This window comes from Ovis aries, chromosome 4 (assembly GCF_016772045.2).
Source record: "Ovis aries strain OAR_USU_Benz2616 breed Rambouillet chromosome 4, ARS-UI_Ramb_v3.0, whole genome shotgun sequence".
Lineage (NCBI taxonomy): Eukaryota > Metazoa > Chordata > Mammalia > Artiodactyla > Bovidae > Ovis > Ovis aries.
Window position 1 is genome coordinate 75,242,662 of NC_056057.1, and position 27,477 is coordinate 75,270,138.

The following is a 27,477-nucleotide window of genomic DNA, read 5'->3' on the forward strand; positions in this document are numbered from 1 at the left end:
CCAAAGCCTGGGATCCTCCTGGGTTGGTACATGAAATGCCTGAATTCACTGCATGAATTATCCTTAACAGTAACTTAAGAAGCATTTTCTCAAATTTTTTAACACTATTCCATCTCATTCATCTTATGGCTTTTGATAAGAAAGTACCCAAAACACTGTCCTTTTTTCTTCCAGTGTGAGAATTAAATGTAATAAATTATGTTCAAACATTTGGAATAGGATGAGAAAGAGGTAGTCCCACATTTTGCAGTGTTTTGCCAAAATCAGTTGTAGGCATGACATTCAATCTTCTTCAACCATGTATTAATTCATTAAAATCACTTAATATTATATTACTGACAAAATAGCAATACTACGTGGGTTTGTGCTCTTTACTAAGAATATTTACTCACCAGTCTATGTTCGATGCAGGATACAGGATGCTTGGGGCTGGTGCACAGGGATGATCCAGAGAGACGATATGGGGTGGGAGGTGGGAGGGGGCGTTCAGGATTGGGAACTCATGTACACCCATGGCGGATTCATGTCAATGTATGGCAAAACCAATACAGTATTGTAAAGTAAAATAAAGTAAAAATTAAAAATTAAAAAAAAATAAAAACACAAAGATATTTTTTCTAAAAACTCACTTGGAGTCCTTAATCATAAGGATTAAATATATTGAATGAATGTTTCAGAAAGTGGCTAGACAGGTATCTGACATATTTAGATTATTAAGTGTGTATTAATTCACTTATTCATTCATGGATATAGTTAATTGAAGCTTCCCCAGTGGCTCGGCAGTAAAGAATCTGCCTGCAATGCAGGAAATGGTTTGATCCCTGGGTCAGGAAGATCCCCTGGAAAAGGAAATGGCAACCCATTCCAGTTTTCTTGCCTGGGAAATTCCATAGATAGTAGACTGGCGAGCTATAGTCCATGGGGTAACAAAAAGAGACAGACATGACTTAGCAACTACACAAAGCAATGCCAATGCATTAATTGAAATAAATCAGCTGTGGTGAGTTAGTTTAGGGATCAAAATGTTGGCCATAATACTCATTTGCATGAATTCATCTCTTCCCCAAAATGTAACTTTGTATTTAGACAGTACCTTGTAGTGTAAAGTATCAGAAGGCAGTATCATGTCTTTATTTTGCCTTGTGAGAGCAATGTAAGCAGGAGGTAAACTGGATGCTCTTAACAAGGACAACTAACTAATCTCTCTGTCTTCTATTCTCCAAATAATTACCATTATTTTCCCCCTATTTATGCTTCCTACCCTTCTGAGCATTTTGATTACTACTGACCACTCTCAAATTCATTGCTATGTTTGAGAATCAACAGGAATATTAAGGGTAAATAAAACTTTAAAATGTCAAAAAGAATTCTTGGATGTAGATTTGGTAATAAAAAGATACTTTTGGCCAAAATATATTATTTTCTTAGCTTGAGTTTCCTAACAACAAAAACTGAGTGGTGTGGATTATGCAAGTGGTTTCCTAGGCAGAAATCTGTAGGAAGTGAGGGAGGCAGCGCTGGGTAGGGGAAGAACCTTGGTGAAAAGAGAATGTCACCCAAAGCCTCAGCATGGCCTCCTCTCCTGTGGATCTCAGGAGAATGGGTGATACCACACAACTGTCATGATTTTCAGCAAGAGGGCTGGACTTTCACACCCCCCTTTCAGTCAGTCAGTGACTCTGGAGGGTGAAACCTCCCAGGACCCCCTGGGACAGGTGATGCTTGTCAGTCTAGAAGTTGTTCTCAATGTATGGTCCCCAGATCAGCATCACCCGAGGAACTTGTTAGCAGTGATAGATTCTTGGACCTTAGCCCAGACCTGCTGAATCAGAACTTCAGGGGTTGGGGCCCAGCAGTCTCTGGTTTAACAAGCTCTCCAGGTGATTCTGATGCACTGAAGTTTGAGAACTGTTGGTTGAGGGCAGTTCTCCAGAGAAGAAAGCTATGAGCCCTTAGCTGCTGATCCTCAATGAATTGTTGGTTTAATTGCCCTATAGGGCTCGCATACATGCTAAATGCTTCATAAATCATCCTTGTATTAATCACCACTGTAGTCTTTGTAAGCATCATAGTTTAATATCTGCCCTACACGAATATGCTGGTTATATCCCAGTCTGAAGAACATGACAGTCTACCTAAATCACTTTTCCTTGGCACTCTGCTGTCCTCATCACCCCACTCTCCTACTTGGGAAGAGCTTACTCTCTGGGACTATTTATCACATATAACCTCCCCAATCCAGAGCCCACTTCCCCAATCCACTGGACTGTGTCCCTCCTGGCTACGATATGCCTGCCCTGACGACACCCCCAGAGCCAAGTATAAGATAGCCCCTTTGCCCCAGAGCCCACTGAAATTATTCAAACTAGACAGTCCTGAGGCTGTATATTTGTCTTGCCTGTTTCTTCCAGAATCAAGACCCTCGCTACTGCCTCCAGAGCAGCCTGGTGCTTGGTTCTTTCCTGTGTGTCCTCCTGTGGTGTGCCGTGCCTCCTCTTCCTAGGAAGGGTGAGTCACATTTTATTATTATTTTACATGGCTATCACTTTCCTGACCTGTTCAGTTCAGTTCAGTTCAGTTCAGTCGCTCAGTCGTGTCCGACCCTTTGCGACCCCATGAATCGATAACTCGCATTTCCATTAATGTACTCTACTTGAAATCATGTCTCCATCACAGTCTACTCATAAAAGGTGCACAGGAGATTCAAAGGTGGATTGAAGAGTCATACCACAGTTTGTGTGAAACCAACCGGTAAGTCACTCCCATGGATTTGAATTAAAATTTCAAGTTTGGTGGTTAAAGGGAAAAAAAATTCCAAACAGATGCCATATAAAATTCTGTCTCACATAATTCTCACAATGTGAAAGCGAACAGACTCAAAGTTCACTGCAAAGCTCAGGCAAATATTTGAGTCTCCCACATAGACTTTGCCTGGAAAAGAAATTCAACGTGCCCCCTGTGCAAGGATGTAAATAATCTTTTCCTTGGAACATCACACTTTGATTGCAAGCATCCCTTTCATGCTCACATGCAAAACACAGTAAAGATTTTTATTATAAAAACTCTGGTATGTATATTTTTGGTCAAAACAAAATAACAAAAAATTCACTGTTTGCTTTCACAGTGAGTATATATGTGCCAAGGCTGAAACTCGAGGTGACAAACAAACATTAAAACTACTGAATGTATAACAAATGTAATTCTATTACAAAGCAATTTTCCTGCAATAAGTAATGTGACATGTATTTTCTGTCATTGATTTGCATTGATTATTTTTATGAATTGTTCAGTCAGAAGCAGTGATTTATGATGTGTTGATTCTTGTTCCTGAATGTATGTTCCGCTTTGAGTGAAGGTATTTTATTTATCAAGGACTGAAATTCTAAAGTGTAAACACAGTCCTAGTGCTGGTGACCTTGTCTTTCAGGTATTCTCTGGTGTGCCAAACTGTGAAAATTGCAGGAGATACATTTATCTTCATCATGTGTGTTTGATAGCAGTTATTGAATTTTTAAAATTAAATAGTTTTCAGGCTATTTTAGAGTCCAAAATTTGCTGCAAAATTTTCTATCTTATGAGTGATTTATTTGTGGGTCCAAAGCACTAGAGGCTATAAAGCTATGGGCCAAAATATTCTTGCCCTGTATATAGGTTAAAAGGTTTATCTCATTGGAGGTGCAGCTAACTCTTTGCACAGATGCCAAAACACAATGATGTTTGACATGGACAAGTTGTATCATCTCCAGTGGTCAAAGCTGGACTGGACATTGGTATCTTTCTCCCTTGAGAAATACTCTATGGCTAACAGAGTTTTCAGTTACTTGAAGATTATGAATCATTCCTGGCATAATTCAAGACTTAATTCTGCTTCTGACGTTAGCAGAACAATGGAAGGAATAATGTCAGATTGTTTAAAGGATGGTTATCTTAACTTTTAAAATGGCGAAATGTTATACAGCTTATCATTCTCGGGCAAGATAAAACACACTGTGATTATACAACAGAAGGCTGTATTCCAAGACACAGAGATTTGTTTATACGATTTAGTTTATACTTGGGGGGAAAAAAGATTAAGAATTACTATTTGAAATGCACAGCATTTGAAATGCATTATTTTCTCCAGCTGGTAAACTTTTTAAGCACAGAAAATTGCGTTACTGTATTAGCACCTTCTGGTTGACTGTTTCAGCACTGCTAACAAATTCAATTAAGCATGATGATTGTGGCAAATAAAGATAATGGTAATGACAATATTAGTAAAACTGGCTATACTTTCACAAATGTTTGTAGTTGTCTAGGTGCTTTGAATGTCTATTTACTTACTTAATCATCAGAACAACCCCGTTAGGTCCATTTCCCAGATGAGCAGGAGTTGCACTCATAACCTGTATATGGATAACTGAAATTGGGCAGACTGGGTTCAAATCCAGGCTCTTCTACTGGCAAGGTGGGTGACCATGGGCAAATTACTTGACCTCTGACACACATTATTTGACCTTTAATTTGTTGACTATTTAAAGGATCCTTAATGAGAATACTGTTTTTAATGTGAATAATACCTCTGATATAGATTGATAGCTTTCCTTCTATATTGTCACATGATTGAATTCCCTCCTATCCACACCCATGGTGACTTCATTAGTGCATATCCTCATTTATTTCATCTAGGCAAATCCCATTCTTTGCCCTCGCCTCCAGTGATATTCTGGAGCAAACTGTACTGACTCATGAGAACACACAGTTACTTCTGTACTTTCCAGGACTTCTGAAATCCTGTTATTAAACCATTGGCAGCTTGAAATCAGCCACAGTCAGGAGTGTTAACACCAGGCAAATCTGTAAGCTCTACAAATCAGGGCTTTCTCCATCGACGTCCTGCCAGAGATTCAGTTTGCCAGCACATCAGCCTTTTTACTGTCAGTAGAGGACTATCCAAAAACATGCACTGAATCACTTTTTGATGCACTTCTATTCACTTCCCAATTCCTAGAGTCCAGACTACTTAGGCATTGCTTATAATTATTTTTAAACTTGAATGCAATCCAGTCTTTCCAGCCACTCCACCTCTCACCTTTTCATACATGTTTATACTATGTTAGAGCAACTCTTGACCTCTTATTCCTTAAACATATTATGAAACTCCCTTCCTCTATATTGTCCTTCATGCTTGGTTTTTGTTTTTTTGGTCTACCTAGAATCCCCTTCATATTATATATACTTAACAAACTCATTTTTTTTAATTTTCCTTGTTTAATTTTGTCTTCCAATCTGTCTAACCTCTTAAAGCCCCTCAGACTCCTGGGGAGGATAAGAAGGAGGACAAAATCTCCCTTACCTGTTCTTTATAGCATATGTGTAAATATGAACATTGTGCTTATCACACTCATTTATATTTGTTTAGTTACCTACCTGAGTATATCTAAGGTTCAAGCTGATAGTTTACTACCTAGAGTACAGTCGGCATTAGTCAAAGAAAAATTGTACAAAGGTAGGCAAGGAAGATTTTGGTCAATACTACTACAATAGGGGAGAGGTATTGAACTCAACTGAAACAAAAGTTAAGAGTTCTTAAGCGCTGGGGCAAGTGAGCAGCAACGTAGTAGATAATGTTGGAGAAGCAAGTTGGTCAATGTGATTACTGCCTTCTGTGTAATTAGAATGAACACACTTGGGCTTCTACACTCCCCAGAGACTGGGATATAAGAGCTCTGCTTTTGTGATGTTTGCATTTCAAAGAGAGAGTTTTCAGGTCTTTTTTTCTTCATTTTTCCCCCCTAGTTTTATTGAGATTATTGACACAAAACATTGTTTAATGTATATAAATAGTCTTGATAAATGCATATATTGTAAAGTGATTACCATATAAGTTTAGTTAATATACATTAGCTCATATAATGTTACAGTTTTTTCCCAGTGACACCTTTTAAGATAACTTTCAAGTATCCAATACAATATTATTTATTCTAGTCACCATGATGTAAATTATATCCCCAAACTTTTTTACCCTAAATCTGTAAGAAACTTTCCACATTCTTCACCCATTTCACCCACTCTCCCATCCCTACTGTATCCCCCATCTCGGCACCATCAATCTATTCTCGGTATCTAAATGCTATGAGGTTTTCTTTGTTTGTTTGTTTTTTGCTTTTAAGATTCCATATATAGGAAGTGGTATCACACAGTATTTGTCTTGCACTTTCTGACTTAATTTTACTTAGCATAATGCTTTCAAGGTTCATTCATGTTGTTGCAAATGGCAGGATTTTCTTTTTATTGCTGAACAGTATTCCTGTGTGTGTGTCTGTAGTGTATACATATTTACATTTTCCATGTTCATTCATCTATTGATGGAAACTTAGTTTGTTTTCATGTCTTGACTTTCATAAGTAATTCTGCAATAAACATAGGAATGCAATTATCTTTAGAAGATAGTGATTTGGGATTTTTTTTTTTTTTGGATGTATACCCAGAAGTAGAACTGCTGAATTGTATCTCCACCCTATTTTCCACAGTGGTTATATGAATTTAAATTTATACCAACAGTGTACATGGGTTCCCTTTTCTCCACATCCTCATCAGCATTTGCTATTTTTTATATTTTTAAGGATAGCCATTCTCATAGGCATGAGACATTTCATATTATGATTTTGGTTTGCATTTCCCTGATGGTTAGTAATATTGAGTCCCTTTTCATGTACCTGGTGCCTGTTTTAATATCTTGGGGAAACTTTCTACTCAATCCTTTGCCAATTTTTATTTAGACTTGTTTTTGTTATTCAGTTGTATGACTTCCTTATAAAATTTGGGTGCTAACCCATTACCAGATGTGTAGTTAACAAATATTTTCTTCCATTCTGTAGGTTGCTTTTTCATTTTGTTGATCCTTTCTTTCACCGTGCAGAAGACTTTTAGTATGATGTAACCCTATTTGCTTAGTTTTGCTTTTGTTGATTGTGTTTTAACTATCATATCCAAAAAAGTCATTCGTAAGACATAAGAAGATTTTTCCCTATGTTTTCTTCTATAAGGTATATGAATTCAGATCTTATATTTAAAGTTTTAATCCATTTTGAGTAAATTTTTCTGCATGTTCTAACATAGAAGGTCTATGTTTACTCTTGTGCCTGTGAATATCCAATTTTCCCAGCATTACTTATTAAAGAGAGCGTCTTTTCCTGATGAGGTTTCTTGTTTCCATGGTCAGATATTAGTTGACCTTATATGCATGGAGTGAGTTTATGGATTTAGTTCTGCAATCAAGAATACACCCGTCTAAAGTCTAGTGAAGCTGAAGGAAACATCAAGGTCATCTTTTTTTGAATTTTTACTTTTAAAATTGGAATATATTTAACATATAGCACTGTAAATTTAAGGTCTCCAAGTAATATATACCTTAAAGTACTGTTAATTTGATACATTACTATTTTAATATGGTTTATATATATGTGTGTGTGTCTGCGTGTGTGTATATATATATATATATATATATATATATAGTTTCCCCTGGGTTTCCCAGGTGGCTCAGTGGGTAAAGAATCCACCTGCAATGTAGGAGACAGAGGAGACGTGGGTTTGATCCCTGGGTTGGGAAGATCCCCTGGAGAAGGTCAGGGCAACCAAGTATTCTTGTCTGGAGAATCCCATGGACAGAGGAGCCTGTAGGGCTATAGACCATAGCATCGCAGAGTCAGACACAACTGAAGTGACTGAGCAAACACTGTGCGTGCACACACACACACACACACATGTTTATGTCACATGATTACTATCACCATTGGACCTCCATGTCACATGATTATAATTTCTTCTTAGTGGTTGGAATAATTAAGATCTCGTCTCTTAGCAAGTTTGATGTTTATAATGCAATGTTGTCTGTCTTCAGTATACTGTGCATTTGATTTCTAGGTCTTATTTACTACTTGCAAACAGTATGCCCATGAACATCTCTTCCCTCTACCCCCTACCTAGCATCTGGGAACCACTGTTTGATACCCTGTTTTTATGAGTTTGGGTTTTTTACATTCCACATATAAGTGATTTACACAATTTGTCTTTCTCTATTTAATTTATCTCACTTAGCGTAATGTCTTCAAGGTCCAACCATGTTGGGTTTTTTTCCCTTACCTTTTATTATAAATTTTTAAATAAAAAATAGAATATAATGAACCCCCAAATATTTACCACCCAGCTTCAAAAATTAATTCATGACCAATCTTATTTTATCTCTATTCCTACCTACCTATTTTGTCTCCAGGCTTTATTTTTCCTTCAGAAATTTATGTTTTTGAATTTTTATTTTGTATTGGAATAGATTTGATTAGGGGCTTCTCTGGTGGCTTAGTGGGAAAGATTCTGCCTGCCAGTGCAGGAGATGCAAGAGACACATTTGATTCCTGGGTCAGAAAGTCCTCTGGAGAAGGAAATGGCAACCCCTTCTAGTATTCTTGCCTTGGAAATCTCGTGGACAGAGGAGCCCGGTGGGCTACAGTCCATGGAGTCACAGAAGAGTCGGACACCACTTAGCAACTAAACAACAAAAGATTTGATTAACAATATATGAGGTGTTAATTTCAGGTGTATAACAAAGTGATTCACTTATACGTGTATCTATTCTTTTTACATTATTTTCCCATTTGGCTTATTACAGAGTACTGAGCAGCATTCCCTGTGCTATACAGTAGTTCCTTTCTGGTTATCTATTTTAAACATAGCAGTGTATACATAGCCATCCCAAACTCCCAATCTGTCCCTTCCCCCTCCCACAACCTTCCCCCCATAACCATATGTTGTTTTCTAAGTCTGTTGGTCTGTCTCTGTTTTGTAAATAAGTATTTTTGTATTTTTTTTTTAGATTCTACATTTAAGTGACATCATATGATGTTGGTCTTTCTCTGTCTGACTTACTTTACTCAATATGATATCTCTAGATCCATCCATGTTGTGCAAATGGCATCTTTTCTTGTGCCTCTTGGCCATTTGTATATCCTCTTCAGAGAAATGTCTTTTTAGGCCTTCTGCCCATGTTTTGATTAGTGTGTTTGTTTTTATGATATAGAGCTGCATGAGCTGTTTGTAAATTTCGGAGATTAATCCTTTATCAGTGGCATTGTTTGCAGATATTTTCTCCCAATCTGTGGGTTGTCTTCTTGTTTATGGTTCCCTTTGCTGTGCAGAAGTTTCTGAGTTTGATTTGGTCCCATTTTTTATTTTTCTTTTTATTTCCTTTATGAGATAGGTTGAAAATAATATTGCTGCAGTTTAGATCAAAGAGTGTTCTGCTTATATTTTCCTGTAGAAGTATTATAGTATCTGGCCTTACATTTAGGTCTTTAATCCATTTTGAATTTATTTTTATTGATTATGCATAATAATGTTTTAAGACTTGTTTTAACTGATATTGTGCATCCCATTAGTCAATGCATTCTAACCACACTTTTGACTAAGAGCAAATAATATGTTAACTTTTTTATATAGACTTTTAGTAATTTTCTAAATGGTGACTACCAATTGATGTTATTTGGGTTTTTTTTTTTCCTATCAGTCTATTTAAATAAATGTTCCTAAAGAGCTATGCAAAAAAAATTTTTTAACAAATAGCATCATATTTTGAATATAGTAAAATAGTTGACTATTCAGAGGACCCTTCAAGGAAAGGTTATTTATATTGGTGATAATTACCACAGAATTAAATGTTTTATAAAAATATATCTCTTATACTGATCACCCTGGAAAAGAACTGAGGTAATTTTGGTGTTCTTTTTCTTGATTGCAATGCACGTTATACAGGTGTTCATGAAAATCCCTTAAACTTTACCTTTGTATGTACTTTTCTGAAGACAATATTTTATATGCACATTTTTCTGATTAGTATGCTTCAATATAAAAGATATAGAAATATGACAGGAGATTTGAAATTCAGGCATTGGCTTAACATACTTGAGACAAGTGTCTTAACTTATGTATGTGTCTGTTTCTGTATGTGTAATATAATATCACTTACCTGATATACTCATTGTTTAGATCAAAAGGAATCACATATATAAAGTACAGTGTATTAACTATAAGTTATGTGAAAAAAGGAGTTATTATGAATATATTAATATTCCTAATATTCCATCTTATTTAGAGTCTTACTTGTAACCCTGTAGTAGAAAATGATTGACATGCTCTGCAATTTGTTTATGCTAAATTTATTTATAAAATTTTCCTTTATTTTTTAATTGAAGTCTATTTGATTTACAATGATGTGTTAGTTTAGGTGTATAGCACAGTGATTCAGTTATACACACTTATCTATTTTTTTTCATATTCTTTTCCCTTATAGGTTATTACAAAATATTGAGCCTAGTTCCCTGGTCTATACAGTAGGTCTTGCTGAGTATCTGTTTATATATATGTGTATATGTTAATGCCAAACTCCTAATTTATTCTTCCCCATTGGTAACCATAGCTTTGCTTTTTACATCTGTGACTCTGTTTCTGTTTTGAAGATAAGATCATTTGTACCTTTTTTAAAGATTCCACATATAAGTGATATAATACATGTCTTTCTTTGACTTTATTTAGTATGATAACCTCTAGATCCATCTATATTGCTGCAAATGACATTATTTCATTTTCAATAGCTGATTAATAATCCATTGATAAATATATCACATCTTCTTTAACCATTCATCTGTTGATGAACATTTAGGTTGTTTCCATATCCTGGCAATTGTAAATAGTGCTTCTGTGGACATTGGGGTGTATGTATCTTTTCAAATTATGGTTTTTTCTGGCAATATGCCCAGGAATGGGATTGCATAATCATCTGAGAGGCCTATATTTAGTTTTTTAAGGTACCTCCATACTGTACTTCTTCTGCTTTATTAACTATGCCAAAGCCTTTGACTGTGTGGATCACAATAAACTGTGGAAAGTTCTAAAAGAGATGGGAATACCAGACCACCTGACATGCCTCCTGAGAAATCTGTATGCAGCTCAAGAAGCAACAGTTAGAACTGGACATGGAAAAACAGACTGTTCCAAGTCGGGAAAGGAAGACATCAAGGCTGTATATTGTCACCCTGCTTATTTAACTTATATGCAAAGTACATCATGAGAAATGCTGAGCTGGATGAACCGCAAGCTGGAATCAAGATTGCCGGGAGAAATATCAATAACCACAGATGTCCAGATGACACCACACTATGGCAGAAAGCAAAGAAGAACTAAAGAGCCTCTTGATGAAAGTGAAAGAGAATGAAAAAGTTGGCTTAAAACTCAACATTGAGAAAACTAAGATCATGGCATTTGGTCCCATCACTTCATAGCAAATAGATGTGAAAACAGTGGAAACAGTGACAGACTTTCTTTTAGGGGGTTCCCAAATCACTGGAGATGGTGACTGCAGCCATGAAATTAAAAAAATCATGCTCCTTGGAAGAAAAGCTATGACCAACCTAGAGAGCATATTAAAAAGTAGAGACATTACTTTGCCATCAAATGTCCATCTAGTCAAAACTATGGTTTTTCCGGTAGTCGTGTGTGGATGTGAGAGTTGGACTATAAAGAAAGCTGAGTGCAGAAGAATTGATGCTTTTGAACTGTAGTATGGAGAAGACTCTTGAGAGTCCCTTGGACTGCAAGGAGATCCAACCAGTCCATCCTAAAGGAAATCAGTCCTGAATATTCATTGGAAGAACTGATGCTGAAGCTGAAGCTCCAGTACATTGGCCACTTGATGCAAGAACTGCCTCATTTGAAAAGACCCTGATGCTTGAAAAGATTGAAGACAGGAGGAGAAGGGCATGACAGAGGATGAGATTATTGGATGGCATCACCGACTTGATGGGCATGAGGTTGAACACACTCCAGGAGTTGGTGAAGGGCAGGGAAGCCTGGCATGCTGCAGTCCATGGGGTAACAAAGAGTTGGACACAACTGAGCAACTGAACTGATACTGTTCTCCATAGTGGCTGTACCAATTTACCTTCCAAATGACTGAGTAGAAGGGTTCCTTTATCTCTACACTGTCTCCATAATTTATTCTTTGTAGACATTTTGTAGACATTTTAATGATGATTGTTCTCACAGGTGTGAGGTGATTTACCATTTTAGTTTTGATTTGCATACCTTTATTTTTGCTTTTAATAGCAACTTTTTATCTCTTGATCTTATTATAAGGATTTAATTTGGGCAGGGATATCTTGCTTCCAATTTTTTAACATTTAATAGAAAAACTTCATAACAGAGCAAAGTTTTTTAAAAAATATGGTAAAACTTGTACACCTACCACCTAGGTTTTCCTACTTCCTCTTTTTTTATATATAATTTTTTACTTCAAGTAAAATTAACCTATATTTTGTTGTTTTCTGTCACTAAGTTGTGTCCCACTCTTTGTGACCCCATGGACTGTAGCACACCAGGCTCCTCTCTCCTTCACTATCTCCCAGAATTTGCTCAGATTCATGTCCATTTAGTCAGTGATGCTGTCTAACCAACTTATCCTCTGCTGCCCCCTTCTCCTTTTGCCTTCAGTCTTTCCCAGCATCACGGTCTTTTCAAATGAGTTGGCTCTTCACGTTAGGCAGCCAAAGTATTGCAGCTTCAGTAACAGTTTTTTTCAGTGAATATTCAGGGTTGATTTCCTTTAAGATTGACTGGTTTGATCTCTGAGGGACTCTAAAGAGTTTTCTCCAGTGTCACAATTTGAAAGCATCAATTCTTCAGTGCTCAGCCTACTTTATGGTCCAACACAGAGGTCTGTTCATGACTGCTGGAAAAACCATAGCTTTGATTATATGGACATTTGTGGGCAAAGTTTTATCTTTTTTTTAATATGCTATCTATCTTTGTCATAGCTTTTCCTCCAAAGAGCAAGCATCTTTCAATTTCATGGTTGAAATCACCCTACAGTAAGTAATTTTGGAGCCCAAGAAAATAAAATCTGTCACTGCTTCCACTTTTTCCCCTTCTGTTTGCCATAAAGTGATGGGGCCAGATATAATGATCTTAGAAGTGAAATGAAGTCACTCAGTTGTGTCCGACTCTTTGCAACCCCATGGACTGTAGCCCACCAGGCTCCTCCATCCATGGGATTCTCCAGGCAAGAATACTTGAGTGGGTTGCCATTACCTTCTCCAGGGGATCTTCCTGACCCAGGGATCGAACCTAGGTCTCCCATATTGCAGGCAGACATTTTAACCTCTGAGCCATGATCTTAGTTTCCCTAATAACATACTGGACACCTTCTGACTTAGCTACCTCATGCGAAGAGTTGACTCATTGGAAAAGACCCTGATGCTGGGAGGGATTGGGGGCAGGAGGAGAAGGGGACGACAGAGGATGAGATGGCTGGATGGCATCACCGACTCGATGGACATGGGTTTGGGTGAACTTTGGGAGTTGGTGATGGATGGAGAGGCCTGGCGTGCTGTGATTCATGGGGTCGCAAAGAATGAGACACAACTGAGTGACTGAACTGAACTGACCTGACCTGACCTAGGGAGCTCATTTTCTCATTTCATACCTTTGCCTTTTCATGGAGTCCACAGTGTTGTCTTGGCAAAATTACTGGTGTCTGTTGCCATTTCCTCCTTCAGTGGACTATTTTGTCAGAACTCTTCGCTATAACCTGTCCACCTTGGGTGGCCCTGCCTGGCAGGGCTCATGACTTCATTAAGTTACACAAGCCTCTTTGCCACAACAAGGTTGTGATCCAAGAAGGGGTAACCTATATAAGTGTACAGTATTGTGAGTTTAGACAAATTTGTGTAACCACCGCCATAAGAGGATATATAATATTTCCATTATCCCAAAGGTTCCTGAGTGTCAGTCTATGGTTATTCTCTGCACTCTCTTCCACTCTCTCCCACCAATATCTAGAAACAACAGATACAATTTCTGTCCCTAATAGTTTCACATTTTACGGAATGTTATATAAATGGATTCTTATCGTATGTAGCCTTTTAAACTATATTTTGTTTTCATTTAAAATTATGCCATCGAGGTTCATCAATGTTACTTTTCTTAGTAGATATTTATTTTTACTTGCTGAAATTGATATCATTATTTATTGTACCATAGTTTATCTAATCACTAGGTGGTTAACATTTTAATTATCTCCCACTTTTGTCAATTATGAATAAAGTTGCTAAAACGGTTTACCAGTATTTTTTTTTTTGTATGGAAGAAACATTATAGTCCTAAGGAGTGAAATTTCTGAATCATATGATAATCTGTGTATACATTAAAATGTCATTGCAAAAGTATTTTCCAAGGTGGCTGTATCACTTTGCATTCTCATGACAGTGTATATGAGGACCCTGATTAACACCTCATCTTTGCCAAAACCTGGAATTTTCAGGGGTTTGGCAGTTTTCATTATTTTTTTTGGTGATAGATATATATATATCTCGTTATGATTTTGGTTTTCATTTCCATAATGATTAATGATATTGGGTAACTTCATGCTCATATGTTTGTTATCCATGTCCTGCCAAGCATGTCTGTGCAAAGTTCCTCTTTTAAGAAAAAAAAATAATAAAAACTGAATGTTTCTGTTCTACTGGGAAAATTGTGAGTTCTTTATATTTTCTGTTTGTGTTTTTTTAATCAGTATTCCTTACAAATGTTTCTGTATTTTCATATCTGCATTCATATTCATTTTCAGTTCCAATTTATTTTTCCTTCTTTCTTCCTTTGGGTTTAGTTTTTTCCTCTCTAAGATGCAGGATTAGATCCACTTTGAGATTTTTATTTTATTTTCCAATGTAAATATATGATGTATAAACTCTTATTTAGGCACTTACAGCTGCATCTCATACATTTTTGTATGTATTTTTTATTCAATTCAGAATATTTCATTCCCTTTGTGACTTTTTACTTGACACAATGTAATTATCAAGTAAGTTTCTAATATTCAAGTGTTTGTGGGGATTTTCCAGGTATGTTTTTTATATTTAGTCTATTTAGTGTGTTTCCAACTCTTTAACTTTGTTGAAGTTTATTTTAAGGTCCAAAATATGGTCATGTGGTGAATCTTTAATGAGAGCTTGAAAGTATGTATTCTGCTGTTTGTTTGTTGCAGGATTCAATTAAACCAAGTTGACTGATGGTATTGTTAAATCTTATATATCTTCAGTGTTCTCTTGTCTCTGGGCAAGAAGTGAAGTCTCTATCTGTAATTGAAATCTTGTCTATTTTCCTTTCAGTTCTATTGGTTTCTTCATAAATTGAAAGAAAATATGTGTGTACCTATATAATTGTTATATCTTAATGAATTGGTGTTATCATCTTTATGAACTTTTCTTCATAAAGATAATATTTTTTATTCAAAAAGCTATACCCTCTGATTTCGGTGTACTCAATCCATTTCTCTTCTAAGTACTGTTGAACATCTTTCTGTTTTAATTTTAGCATATCAATTTTCATATATTTAAAGCAGCTTTCTCTTAGATTTTTTAAAACCCTAGAAATTATATGCTGTCTACCAATCTGTTTTTCAATTGGGTGTTTAGCCCAATTGTTATAACCCAATTGATGATGGGATTTAAATCTGCCATCCTGATAGTTCGTTTTGTGTGTCCCATCTATTCTTTCCTCCCTTTTATTCCTTGTTCTGAAAAACAGAACAGTCATTTTTTTTTAATGACTCCATATTGTTTCCACTATTGTATTCTTAGTTGTTGTTTTTTTTTTTTAAATTTTAGCGGTTTCATTAACAGTTAAACTAAACACTAATATATCAGAGTCTACTTTTAAATAATATTATATCACTTTATATTATATTTAAATCTTGCAGCAATATATTCTCATTCTTCTATGCCATCCTTTATTCTATGTTTGTCTTACATTTGAATTTTGCATAAAATATCAAAAGACTATTACTTTGTTTTAGGTGGTCTTATCTTTTCAAGTGAGTAAAATTAGAAAAAAATAAAGATAACCTATATTTACTGTCATTTTACTGTTATTAAGCACTCTTCTCTTTGTGTGGATTCAAGTTTTTATCTGGGATCCTACTCTTTCTGTGAAGAACCACTTTTAACATTTCTTATAGAACAGTCATTCTGACAATAAACCATCTTAGCTTTTGTCTGTCTTGTAGCAAAATCTTCACTTTGTCCTTATTTTTAAATATTTTTTTTCTGGGATAGAAGTTTAGGTCAAAAATTTGTTTTTCTTTAAGTGCATTCTGTGTGGCTTATGTAACTCCTGATAAGTCTGGTGTTAAATTTCGTTTCCCTGTCTTCTCCTTTTACCATCTGACCCACCAGCCTCATTCTGGGTCAGGAAGATCCCCTGGAGAAGAGCATGGTAACCCACTCCAGTATTTTGCCTGGAAAATTTCATGAACACAAGAAATGACAGGTTACAGTCCATTGGGTCACAGAGAGTTGACCACAACTGAACAACTAAAAACATTTCTCCTGCTGGGTGCCTGATTTGTACATGTTAGATTTAAGTGGCCTGACAGCATATCATTGGACCCTTGGATACTCTCGCGTTTTATTTTCACTAGTTTTCTCTTTGTTTCATTTTTGGATAATTTTTATTGATGTGCATTCAAGTTCACCGATTCTTAACATTTTTTAGTCTTCTGTTAATCCTATTGAAGAAGGAATTTCCTACTGAAAAAGAAGGAATTGTTTGTCAATGATAGTTTTCTTGTATTTCTAGCATTTTAATTTAAAATTTTTTATGGTTTTAATCTCTGTGCAGAAATTGACTATATTTGTGTATGGTGGCCATCTTTTCCTTTGAGTCCTTTAACATATAAATCATGGTTATTCAAAAATCATTGAGGTACTTTTATTAAGAAATTAAATTTCAATATAAACTTTTTAATTATAAGGCATCCTGGCATAATAAACAAGTCACAAAAGAGAAAAGTCAGGGGATCTCAGACTTATCAACATCAGCATACAATGTCCTAAAACAATTTGGTACTGTTCAATAAAATTCTATATAGTCAAATGTACTTAAACGTCAACACAAACAGGCATTCACAAGCATGAAGGAACTCAAGGAATTTACTAGCATTTATTAACTAAATTTTGAGGAAAATCAGTGTTAATTATTCACTGAACATTTAATTGATTAAAATATAAAATTATACTGTCCTATAAGGAAAGCTGCAATCTATGGTCAATTTTATTTATCTTTAATTTTTTTAATAAATGTACAGAAAAATGTGTGCAGTCACCTAAAAATGCCAAGTATAACTGTTATGATATAAATGGGATAAACTCAGTAATAAATATGTACTTTTGAGTAGTTCTATAAAGTAAAACATGATCACATATTAACTTTAAAAATTGTTTTTCTTTCAACGAAATTTTATCAAATTAACTATGCAATTCCAGTTTAAAAACATTCTGCCTGTAGATTTCTCTTCAGCTAATTCTGTGGCTGATGATTTCTTTGAGTTTTTTTTTTTTTTTTTAATCATTCTTGATAGGAAATGTTTCTTGATTTATATCTGGCAGGAATGTTGCTAGGTCTTAAAGGATCTGTTTTAAAAACAAGTAACTATACTTTTCCTAGAAAAAAGGATATTATGGATATTTTTCTCTTTGGATTATCTTAAACTGAATCACTTTATTTTCAGTATTCTGAGTCTGTGTTTTTCATTTTAGATGAGAAAGTTTATCTAGAAACCATACCGATTCTGATTTTATTCTTCTGTCTTGCTTTACTCACCCTTATACATTTCTATCTACCTACACTCCTATCAATTTTGTACATACTTTACTCTGAGAACTAGATACTAGTCAGTTGCTAGTACTGCTTGGGAAACTTTGTAGCAGCTTAAATTATCCTGGATAAGTTGCTCTTCTTATGCCTACTGCTTTGCTCTTTCTTACCCCACGGTAGTTTTGTTTTTTCAAAGTACCCGTATTAGGTTTGTTGTTGTTGCTTAGTTGCTATCATGTCCAACAGTTTTGTGACCCCAAGGACTATAGCCCACCAGGCTCCTCTGTCCATGAGATTTCCTAGGCAAAAATATTGTCATGGGTTGCCATTTCCTTCTCCAGGGGATCTTCCCAACCCAGAGATTGAACCCATATTTCCTGCATTGACAAGAGGATTCTTTACCACTGAGCCACCTGGGAAGCCTGCCCTCATTAGTATATCTGTCTGAAAACAGAGAAGTTCTTATGATTTAGCAACACAGAAGTATGTTGAAATACATGAGTATACATTTGTAGAATGAGTTTTTAAAACATACACTATTTTAAAGAACTATTTTTATAACTTCCACCATCTATTTTCAGGTAAGCACTTTTACAAGATGAAATTGACCCCATAATAATATAAAAATAGTAACTATTTTCAGGCACTATGCTAATATTTTATATATATATATTAACACATTTAAAATAATCCCATGAATCAGGTAGTATTATCTCCACTTTGAATATAATGAAACTGAAGCAGAGAAAGCTTAGAACACTTAAGTAGCTAGCCTGAAGTCCTAGAGTATGATGTGGTACCACTAGGAAGCCAGATTTTGGTTAAAAATTTTACATCATAGTCATATTATCTTAACTTCATGAATAGTTTTTATTTAGCTTTGGTTTTATAAATATTGTCATGGAAATTTTGCATATGATCTAGTGAAAGAAATGGCAGCCCATGCCAGTATCCTTGCCTGAAAAATTCCATGGGTAGAGCAGCCTGATGGGACCCAATTAAGGGGTCACAAAGAGCTGGACATGACTGAGCAACTAGAACACATGTTGAAAAATATAAAATGTTTACTGCTTAATTACTAAATTCTTAAAACTGTCTTACTATCAAATAAGACAAAATTTATTTTTAAAAACTTGGATTTTAGAATAACATATTGTTGTTTAGTCGCTCAGTGATGTCCAATTATTTACAACCCCAAGGACTGCAGCATGCCAGGCTCCCCTGTCCTTCACCATCTCCAGGAGCTTGCTCAAGCTCATTTCCATTGAGTCAGTGATGTCATCCAACCATCTCATCCTCTGTCATCCTCTTCTCCTCCTGCCTTTGCTCTTCCCAAGCATCAGGGTCTTTTCTAATGAGTTGACTCTCTGCATCAGGTGGCCAAAGTACTGGAACTTCAGCTTCAGCATCAGTCTTTCTAATGAATATTCAGGATTATTTTCCTTTAAGATTGACTGGTTTGATCTCCTTGCAGTCCAAGGGACTCCCGATAGTCTTCTCCAACACCAGAGTTCAAAAGCCTCAATTCTTTGGTGTTCAGCATTCTTTAAGGTCCAACTCTCACATCCATACATGACTACTGGAAAAACCATAGTTTTGACTAGACAGACTCTGTCGGCTTTCTAATATGCTGTCTAGGTTTGTCATAGCTTTTCTTCCAAGGAGCAAGCATCTTTTAATTTCGGGGCTGCAATCACCATCTGCAGTGATTTTGGAGCCCTAGAAAATAAAGTCTGTCACTGTTTCCATTATTTCCCCATCTATTTGCCATGAGCAGATCACAAAACCAGATTAGTTTTTTGAATGTTGAATCTGAGCCAGCTTTTTCACCCTCCTTTTTCACTTTCATCAAGAGGCTCTTTATTTCCTCTTCACTTTCTGCCATAAAGCTGGTGTCATCTGCATATCTGAGATTATTGATATTTCTCCCAACAGTCTTGATTCCAGCTTGTGCTTCTTCCAGCCTGGCATTTGGCATGATGTACTCTGCATATAAGTTAAATAAGCAAGGTGACAATATACAGCCTTGAAGTACTTCTTTCCCAATATTGAACCAGTCTATTGTTCCCTGTATGGTTCTAACTGTTGCTTCTTGACGTGCATACAGGTTTCTCAGGAGGCTAGTTAGGTGGTCTGGTATTCCTGTCTCTCTAAGAAATATCCACAGTTTGTTGTGATCCACATAGTCAAAGATATTAGCATAGTCAATGAAACAGAAGTAGATATTTTTCTGGAATTCTCTTGCTTTTTCTATGATCCAATGGATGTTGGCAATTTGATCTCTGATTCCTCTGCCTTTTCGAAATCCAGCTTGAACATCTGGAATTTTTTGGTTCACATACTGTTGAAGCCTGGCTTGGAGAATTTAGAGCATTACTTTGCTAGCATGCGAAACGAGTGAGAATAACGTGAGAATTGTTTAAAAAGAATCTATGCTCTCCAATTTGAAAAATCAGTGAAAGCTACTGATAAATGCTTCCCTGAGAGCTCAGTTAGTAAAGAATCTGCCTACAATGCAGGAGAAAAGTGAAAGTGAAGTCGCTCAGTCGTGCCCAACTCTTCGCGATCCCATGGGCTATATTCTACCAGGCTGCTCTGTCCATGGGATTTTCCAGGCAAGAGTACTGGAGTGGGTTGCCATTTCCTTCTCCAGGGGATCCTCCTTACCCAGGGATCAAACCCAGGTCTCCTACGTTGCAGACAGACACTTTACCCTCTGAGCCAATGCAGGAGACCCCAGTTCAATTCCTAGGTCAGGAAGATCCCCTGGATAAGGGATAGGCTACCCACTCCAGTATTCTTGGGGTTCTCTTATGGTTCAGCTGGTAAAGAATCCACCTGCAATGTGGGAGACCTAGGTTCAATCCATGTGTGAAGTCGTTTAGTCATGTCCAACTCTTTGCGACCCTGTGGACTCTAGCCTGCCAGGCTCCTCCGTCCATGGGATTCTCCAGGCAAGAATACTGGAGTGGGTTGCCATTTCCTTCTCCAGGGGTTCTTCCCAACCCAGGGATCAAACCCGGGTCTCCTGCTTTGCAGGAAGACGCTTTATCCTCTGAGCCACGAGGGAAGCCTTAGGGTGGGAAGATCCCCTGGAGAAGGGAATGGCTACCCACTTAAGTTTTCTACCTTGGAGAATTCCTTGGACTGTATAGTCCATGGGGTCACAAAGAGAAAGACAGGACTAAGTGACTTTCAGTTTCACTGGTAAACGATGTTGCTTTAAGAATTTAAAAGTATGCATGGATAACATATTTAATAGAAATAATAACAGTGCTGTGATTATTGTGAGCTAGAGATAATTTTATCATTATTTTATTCAATGTCTCTAAATGATTATAGTTCAGCAATAAAAAAGGTTTAATTTCCTGGATATTCTTTAACTGTTAGTATTAATGAGAGCAGTGCTTATATTAAAAGCTTGTCGTATAGAAACAGAAAGAATGCTTTTTAAAATGATTAACTCTAGGATACAAAAGTGCTGTTATAAGAATAATGTTATCAGGTAATCAAATGCATAATAATTTATCATCTTGTCATAATTTTACAAGACAATGGAACCTATGGTATGAGGGTTTTTTTCCCCTTTAAAACAAATGAATATGAGAGATCAAACAAGCAAGCATGTGTGAAAATGACACATTAAAGTCTTGTATTCAAATGGTGTCTACCATATATTAACGGTTACAATTGCAAAATGCCATTCCATTTACTGATCATGTGTTTCTTTTTATTTCAGTTCAATATAAATCTGGAATGCAGACTACTTTAGATGTGATTTTCAAAGATTTAATCAGACTTAGAGTAATGAAGTCCTAGGGGGAAATATCAACCTATTCTTAGAGGACATGAAAGATAGAATTTTTAATAATTCTGAAAACTGGGTGAAGTCAAGTATTATCTTCAATTCTTGATAGAAATTTTGTCAATCATTTGACTTTTTTGTTCTTATGCCATCAAGAATGTCAGGACAAGTCAAGACCGTTTTACTAGTCAGTCATTGTGTCCTATTGATTCCTATCAGCATTTCTCTCAACAGCAATGACACTGCCTAAGGTCAAAACTGTCTTTTTGATATAAGTAATCTCTTCACTGGGATCTGACTTCATTCTTCCCTTCCACATCACAACCTCTCTCCCCTAAAACTGGTCCAATTTCAGTGCTGTCCTAAGGCCTTTTTCTAAAACTCATGTCTGATATAGTCACTCTAAATTCTTGAACAGGAAGCCAGGTTGCCTGGATTGAATCTTGCATCTTAAGCTAGTAGATTTGAAACTTTGAGAAAGTCATTTAATTTCTTAGTGCCTCGGGCTTTTTGTTTCCATCTATAAAATAAAGATAATAATGGTAGGTAGCACAGTATGGTGGTTGTAGAAATTGAATCAATGTGTATAAATTAAGAGTAGGACTCAATACAGAGTAAGCAATATAGGAAGAATAAAAGAAGAAAAACAGTTCACACTATCACTGAGAGTAGGCAGCCATCACATTAGTTATATATATGTAACTGTATAGGGCTTCCCAGGTGGCTCAGTGGTGAAGAATCCATCTGCCTGCCAATGCAGGAGACATGGGTTTGATCCTTGCGTTGGGAAGATTCCCTGGAGGAGGAAATGGCAACCCGATCCAGTATTCTTGCTTGAGAAACCCCGTGGACAGAAGAGTTTGGAGGGCTATAGTCCATGGTGTTGCAAAGAGTCGGGCACTACTTATCAAATAAACAACAAAAACAACAAACAAATATATACAATTAAATGTGTGTTTAGTTATATATGTATACAACTACACGTAATGACTTCCTATGTTTGTTTAAAGATGTGTGCCTGTGTATATATGTAATATGGAAGCTCCTATTTTAAAAAGTATATATTATAGATGCATGTATTCATATAAAAGTAAATAATTAAGCAGCTGGTTTAGTGGCAGGCCCATCCTTATTTGACATCAAAAATTTTTATTCACTTCCAAAATCCAGGATTAGAAGAAATGTAAAATTGTCAGAGGAGTAGTTCAAAGAAACTTGAATAGCGTGTTCTAGATAACAGGATGAGAAAGCAAGCAAAGTAGACATGGACCCAAGTTATGTTGGTGGCAGGAATCCCCCTTCTCTGGGATATAGAGAATGGAGGTGATCGATCCCTGGAAGTAATAAATCCATAGCAGCATGCAGGTTAGTTTCAGATTCTGAGAACCACATAGACAATTATATAGCCAAATGAGATAGAACAGGTCTACATCTGAGGGAGCTGGGCAGGACATAGAGAGTATGGGATTCTAACAGGGATTTATAGGGATCTAACCATGAGCAGGAACCTATCCAGCATCTTTGGAGCTTGGTGTCTGCCTGTGATTTCAAATTTTACTCCTATAAAACGGTTAGAGAAAACTTTTGCCAAAAAGTTTGATTCTTTCTGCATAGTTACTCTTCAGTAGTTTTGAAGCAATCAGAAGCAACCCTGAACACATTGCTTCAGACCTAGCTCTCAGATGGGTGAAAAGATAGAAGGTAGATGGAATCAAGCAGCAAACTGCCAACCAATTTAGTGATTCCCTTTGGCTACTGGGACTATGTCCCAGACCGCTGACCTCAGACCATTTTATCTGCAGTACTTAACCTTGCTCTAGTTTTTCAATTATTATATAATATTATGTAATTGCCACCCATCAGTAGAATAGCAGACATCTCAACATGTTTTGAGTCTAGTTTTTGTAGTTCAGTTCCTTAGTTTTCCTGCATGTTCTTGTTACCTAGTCTTTGCATTAAGTGATCTCCAATCCTTTCAAATAAGCCTGCACTGGAGCAGACAGGACTCATTTTCAGGGATGGTTGACTATAGGTATGAGCAGATTCTGGGACTCTCTCCTGAATACTTCAGGCAGACTAGAACATACTGTATTATGTACATTCCCATTGTAGCAATAATGATATCATTGTGCAGTGTTTAGTCTATCTGTGAATCTCTCCACTAGATTTTAAAGAACTTTTTGGCTAGAACAAATTTTTTAACTTGGGTATTTATCCCCTGTACCTGTGTCAATGCCTAATTTATAATGAATAATATAAAAATAATTAGTTAATAGATCAAGGAATTGGATGACAAAGGTATGAACTAACCCTTGACAGAAGAAGAGCTGAATCCATTGCTAGACAAATATTGATAGGGAAGCTGTCGAAATATCTTTTACAAAATGAGGCTGTTCCTTCAAATATTCTAACTTTCCAAAACTTATTTATTTGTTATACTTATTCATGTCTCCCCTAGGTATGGCAAGAGTATGTGTATCTCTATTGTTCGGAGGGCTAGAAATCAAAGAAGTTATGGAGAATATATTTTCACTTTATAACAGAGCCTCATCTTATTATACCTATTTTAAATAAACTTAGAATTAAAGGATTCATACCTCAAATGTGTGCTAACTCATTTGTAGAGGAAAGTTCTCAGATTGAAATTATGATTATATCATCCTGGTGCTTTATAGTCCCTGTTAGAAACAGAGCTATTTAAATTCCTGGAAAGGGATGATAAGACATTTAGAAGCTTAAGTGGAATACACCCATGAATGAACATAATGTGTGCTATAGAGGAATCAAAGTAGGGACATTTAAAAAATAGCTTGAAGATAACACACAATCTATCTCCAGTCTTTAAGTGACATAATTTAATAATGTCAAAATTTGCCATTAGAGGATTTTCTGAAATCCTTATACAGTTGTATTTCATGATTGGCAGCTCTTTTTACTCCTTACCCTAAGCTTGACTTTCTTTCAACAAGGATATCCATAAATTTCTAGATCAACAAGGCAAAATTTCCCTTTTTTTCCCCTAGATTGTTCCTCCAATTAGCTTGAGCTACAATAGAAATAGAACATATTAATAGTATGTTTGCACTAATTGGAAAAGTCTATTTTTAAGCTTTTTCACTTTTTCATTGGTGGTAGCAGAGGAGATTAGTTCCAATATTATAAAAAAGAAAGGGAAAATACCTGTAATTTATTAAATTCAGTATTTGGGGGATTTTTCTATAAGTAATAGTTATAAAAATATCAATATATGTACCTATATGTATGAAATTTCTCAAAGATAATGTATTCTTAATTAAGTACCATAACTCCTAGCAATAATGACAGAGGAGTAAGTGTAACATGAAAATTATAGAATTTCCCACTTAACATTGCTACCTTTGCCTACACAAAACTAGACTTCGCAAAAGTTTCAAAATTATTACTGTTATTGAAATAAAATCATGATAAGAATATTTTCTTCCATTAATTGTGCATATTTCATACTCATTCCTACCATTCATTCAACTAATTTTTCTTAAGGTATATAGTGGACAGAGGAGCCTGGTGGGCTGCAGTCCATGGGGTCGCGAAGAGTAGGACATGACTAAGCGACTTCCCTTTCACTTTTCACTTTCATGCATTGGAGAAGGAAATGGCAACCGGCTCCAGTGTTCTTGCCTGGAGAATCTCAGGGACGGGGGAGCCTGGTGGGCTGCCGTCTATGGGATCACACAGAGTTGGACACGACTGAAGTAATTTAGCAGCAGCAGCTTCTGATATTGTCAGTGCTCAAGATAGGATTAAGAAACAGACAAGGTCGTTGTTCATCTGACATTCATATACTGGGGTAGGAGGGGAAGAGTAGAAAAATGTCAAATGAACAAATACATTAAAAGATCATTATAGGTTTTGCAAAGTGACATAAACAAAATCTGGGCAATAAAACTAGGACATGGGGAGGCAACAGAGTTATGTTTGTCAGTTAGGCTTTGACATGAATGATAAGAAGGAGTAGGCCAAGGGAAAGTCTTGGGGTAGGGATATTGCAGGCAGCTGTTGTTGTTCAGTTACTAAGTTATGTCTGACTCTTTGTGACCTCCTGGATTGCAGCATGCCAGTCTTTTCTGTCCTTCACTATTTCCCGGAGTTTGCTCAAAGTCATACCCATTGAGTCAGTGATGCCATCCAACCACATCCTCTGTTATGCCTTTCTCCTCTTGCCCTCAATCTTTCCCAGCATTAGGCTCTTTTCCAATGGGTGGGCTTTTCATATCAGGTAGCCCAGCAAAGTGCAAGGGTGGGTATGAGTCCAGGACAAAGGGGCTGGTTTGGAGGGAACAATAAGACACTCAGTGGTTAACAGTCAAGTGGCAGAGTTTGGCAGGGATCAAGTCATAAAACAAAATGATGTGTAGAGCATGAGATCTGAATTTTCAAAGTGCTCTGAAAAACCATAGAAAGATTTTCAGCAAGGCTGAAAACCTCTAATTTTCATCTACATTTTAAAAGATGCACTGGCTGCCACCAATGAATGAATTTTACCTGACCAAATTTACTTACGTGGAAAACTCAGTGTAGATGTCAGTGCCATAGCCTAATGAGTGATGATAGTGTCTTAGACTAGGGGAACAGCAATGAAGAAGTAAGCATGATGAAAGTTGGTGTATATATTAGAGGCAAGCCTGACATGATTTAATACTGAAGTATGTGTGTGTGTGTGTGTGTGTGTGTGTGTGTGTGTGTGTCGAAACAAGTGGTGGTGAGGGAAAAAAAAAGGCATTATGACTGACCTCAAGGTTTTTTTGTTTTGAGCAACTGAGTGAGTGATTGTGTTCTTTATTGAGATAGGAAAGATTGATGGAAAATCTTGTTGTAGGGAGGGAGACACAAATCAAAAAGTTCTATTTTAGACATGTTTAATTTGAGATGTCTATTAGTCATTCCAGTGACAGTTGGGTTTATGAATTTGGAGCTCAGAGGAAAAATTAGATGTAAGGACATATGTTTGGAACTTATTGCCCAGTTCACATTATTTCAAGCAGCACAACTAGGTAAGATTATATTGGAAGACTTTTTAGAGAAAGAATGAAGCTTAAAATAAAATTCTGGAGTCCTTCACTATCCAAAGTTTGGGTAGATACTAAATTAGATAGTTGTCAATTGTGTTAAATTCTGCTGGGAAGCATGAGAATGTTAATAGAAATGAATGAGAACAGTTTTAGCAAAGTGGAGGATGAAAGCCTGATGAAATATACCTTGAAAGAAAATGGGAGAATGGGAGATGACGACAAGGAGAAAACCAGTATAACTTAAATTTAAGTATTCTGTGAAAGGGTCAGTTAGTTCAGTCACTCAATTGTGTCTGACTCTTTGTGACCCCATGGACTGCAGCATGCCAGTCCTCCCTGTCCTGTACCAACTCCTGGAGTTTATACAAACTCACACCCATTGGGTTGATGATACATTCCAATCATCTCATCCTCTGTTGACCCCTTCTTCTCACACTTTCAATCTTTCCCAGCAACAGGGTCTTTTCCAACGAGTCAATCCTTCGCATCAGGTGGCTGAAGTATTAGAGTTTCAGATTCATCATCACTTCTTCCAATGAATATTCAGGACTGATTTCCTTCAGGATGGACTGGTTGGATCTCCTTGCTCTCCAAGGGTCTCTCATGAGCCTTCTCCAACAACACAGTTCAAAAGCATGAATTCTTTGGTGCTCAGCTTTCTTTATAGTCCAAATCACACATCCATACATGACTACTGAAAAAACCATAGCCTTGACTAGATGGACCTTGGTGGGCAAAGTAATGTCTCTGCTTTTTAATAAGCTGTCTAAGTTGATCATAGTTGGCTTTTATCCCAAGGAGTAAGTGTCTTTTAACTTCATGGCTTGCAGTCAAAATCTGCAGTGATTTTGGAGCCCCCCAAAATAAAGTCTGTCACTGTTTCCTCTGTTTCCCCATCTATTTCCCATGAAGTGAAGGGACCAGATGCCACAATCTTAGTTTTCT

General features: G+C 36.5%; 1 long non-coding RNA gene across 1 annotated transcript in view; it reads left to right on the forward strand.

The window, feature by feature from the left end:
* The window catches only part of LOC132659718 (uncharacterized), a 98,212-nt gene extending 95,460 nt beyond the window's left edge, over positions 1-2,752 (forward strand). The window contains exons 2-3 of the long non-coding RNA XR_009600458.1: positions 2,412-2,508; positions 2,677-2,752. This is a non-coding gene — a long non-coding RNA (uncharacterized LOC132659718). The remainder of the gene's footprint in view (positions 1-2,411; positions 2,509-2,676) is intronic.
* Positions 2,753-27,477: the final 24,725 nt, after the last annotated feature.